Genomic DNA, 3,075 nt, shown 5'->3' with positions numbered 1-3,075 from the left:
CAGATTCGAAATTCAAATGTAATATTTTTTTATAATTAAGTGTAACAGTATTTATGGCCAGACTAAGTAGATACACATTATACTTTATTTCATGAAATTAATGCATTCTTTCTCCAAGACAAAACAGCGATATAATATTTTACATAAAAACTAGCTGACCCGGCAAACACCGTTCTGCCTTACTCTTATCATTTAGATGTGAAAAATAGATGGTCATACCAACCCGTTATGCCCCCAAAAATTTCACGAGAATCGGTCCTGGCGTTTCGGAGGAGTATCGTTATCAACATTGTGACACGAGAAATTTATACATAAGATTAAAAAATAATATCCCGAGAGATGTATATAATTATTTAATCAATTAAAATAATGCATTCTTTCTTCAAGTCAAAACAGCAATTACATGTTATATTATAATATTACCTGTGATAATATATAGGTGCCTATAATAACTGAACTCAGGGTCAATGCTACTAAGACAAGCTTTATTATTATCCTTAAAGCAGACGGTTTCCTTTGATCTAGGCTTAAAATCTAATTTGTATACAAACTATGACTCAGCAAACAATACAACGAGCGCATGACCATACAAACACAAGGACAAACATACAGATCGCTATCAATAGATTAGTGTAGTTATTTACTACAATTAACAGACGCTCCTCGAAACGGCGCTTGGCAAAATTTACGTTTGTTTCTTTTTCGCTTTTTATATCGACTTAAAATTACGATTATATGGAAGTTACTTCTAAAACAGTGGCAATTTTTTCGCTAGAACAAGATTTTGAGTATTTGTATTTGTTTTCATGCTAATATTTGCGTACAGTTTGTTATTTGCGCGTTTGTTTACGTGAAACTTTTCGTCTTACTTCCAGTATGAAACATAACAAACCCTGGACTTCTGTTCTACTTACGGGAGATTTAATTGAATATGCGTTCACCGTTCAAAATATGATCACAAAATCATTTTAATTTAAATACAGAATAAAGAATTTGGCGCCAATATCCGCCATATCTATTTTGGACTATTGTAACATTGTGTATCCAATTGATGAATCTAATTTGTGTATGTAATTACTGGTCACAATTTAAACGAGACTTTAAAAGACGAATAAATCAGCCATTTTGTAAATTATGATAGTTTTATCAGTTTAAATTCTGTCACAGCTTATTAACTAATTTATTATATATTAGTATTAATATATGACGTATTAATTAATTAAAAACAATATTCGTATTCCAAAAATATACGTATCTAAACAGGTACCTACGTAGAAGGTACTAGTTCAAAATGAAATTGTCAAATTTTTTTCTTACTAAATAGGCTGCCTTTGTCACGCGAAAAATAGTCTCTGTAACGTTAATGTGATAATAACTAAAATTAGGAGTCAAACAATCTCGACAAGGTCAGTTAAATATTGTTTAATATTACAATTACATAATATCTCTCTTATACTCACGTGGTTGCACAGATTACATCCAGTTTATCATCCCACAGATGAATAATTTAAATATTGAACTAAAAAAAAACACGAGTTCGAAATTCGAATTTGAATTTGTGGCGACCCGCGCCTCTCAGCTACTACTACTGACTGGCTCATGGAAGCTTAGAGCTTGATGTGCGAATGATTTGATATTATGATATGTTACATACATAACGCAATTTTGATCTTATACCATAGCAAATAGGGTATAAAATTCTAACTATTAAACATTGCTTATAGGTTGGTATAGACTATAAGCCCACAATGTTAGAAGTTTGGTAATAAAAAACTATGATGTTAATGATGTTGATATTATAATATGAATCTTGAGTTATCGTAATAGAATAACTCCTATCGTAAAAAATATATTTAAAAGACGCATGAATGTTTATAAGATTATCTTTATTAATATTAGAACGATTTCGTTGTTTGTTTGTTGATGATGCTGGACCAATTTAAAAAATATTTTTAGCGTTAGAAAGCTAAATAAGTAAAGTTAACATTATATAAAGAAAAACGTCCATTTGGGCAGGTCCGGGGCGAACAGTTTCAATCCTACTAATAATATTATAAATGTGAAAGTTTGTAAGGATGTGTGTGTGTTCGTTGCTCTTTCACACAAAAACTACTGAACCGATTGCAATGAAATTTGGCACGTAGACAGTGAAACCGCAGGGCTCAGCTAGTATTATATAATCTGCCCGTTCTTCACTTTTAACAAAGATTTCTGCTGAGTCATACATAAACAAAAAATCAAGTAAATAATTTGTTTAAAAAAAAATCGAACCTTCAAATTGTCGGAACTAGACAAAATTGAAATGAGACCTCATTGCAGGCACCAGCTTTCAAATAAAAAAAGAATTATTATAGATGGTCTAGTAAAACCTTATTTTCTAACTTACAGAAAATACTGTCCATTTAATAACCTCCTTCTTTCTTTAGTCTATACTAATACTAATAGAGACGCATTGTAGAGATTCGCCAGGAGAATGTTATCTTAGGTATATTTGATAAGAATATTAAACAAACCAGGTTTTTGATTTGAACTCTTATTACGTAACTTATGGCCGTGAATTATCGCGCACCGAGTTTTCCTGTTCGGCAATGGATACTGTACAAATAACTCCTAAAGGAAACAGCCGAAAAAATCTCATTTTCTATATGTTTATTTTGATATAATACATAGAAATATATATACAAATAGGTCGTTTTTATCTTTAGACTAGCTGTCCACCCCGGCTTTGCTCGTGGTACATATATAGCCTATGTCACTCAGTGATGCTGCAGCTAATGGTGAAAGAATTTTTAAAATCGGTCCAGCAGTTTTTGAGTTTATCCAAACAAACAAATTCTTCGTCTTGGCCAGCGTGGTGGATTATGGCCTGAACCCTCATAGGAGGCCTGTGTCCCAGCAGTGGGAACATGTATGGGCCGATGATGAAACCATTGCTGCATACCATTTGAGTAACACATCTCTTCTACCAGCGCGTTCAAAAAATAAAAATAACCATGGCGGATATTCTTCATTCAAATTAAAAATAAATAACACTGAGATTACAACCTTCTTGGAAGTGACTACTTATATCATTAT

At 32.1% G+C, this 3,075-nt stretch overlaps 1 protein-coding gene across 1 annotated transcript in view; it reads right to left on the bottom strand.

Moving 5' to 3' along the window:
- LOC119838974 (UDP-glucosyltransferase 2-like) overlaps window positions 1–1,577 on the bottom strand; it is a 13,519-nt gene extending 11,942 nt beyond the window's left edge. Inside the window, exon 1 of the mRNA XM_038365133.1 lies at window positions 1,461–1,577. The gene's annotated coding sequence lies outside the window, so the exon portion shown is untranslated. The remainder of the gene's footprint in view (window positions 1–1,460) is intronic.
- Window positions 1,578–3,075: the final 1,498 nt, after the last annotated feature.

The sequence above is a fragment of the Zerene cesonia genome, unplaced genomic scaffold (assembly GCF_012273895.1).
Source record: "Zerene cesonia ecotype Mississippi unplaced genomic scaffold, Zerene_cesonia_1.1 Zces_u006, whole genome shotgun sequence".
In the NCBI taxonomy this organism is placed as follows: Eukaryota; Metazoa; Arthropoda; class Insecta; order Lepidoptera; family Pieridae; genus Zerene; species Zerene cesonia.
This window is presented reverse-complemented; position numbering and strand designations above follow the sequence as displayed.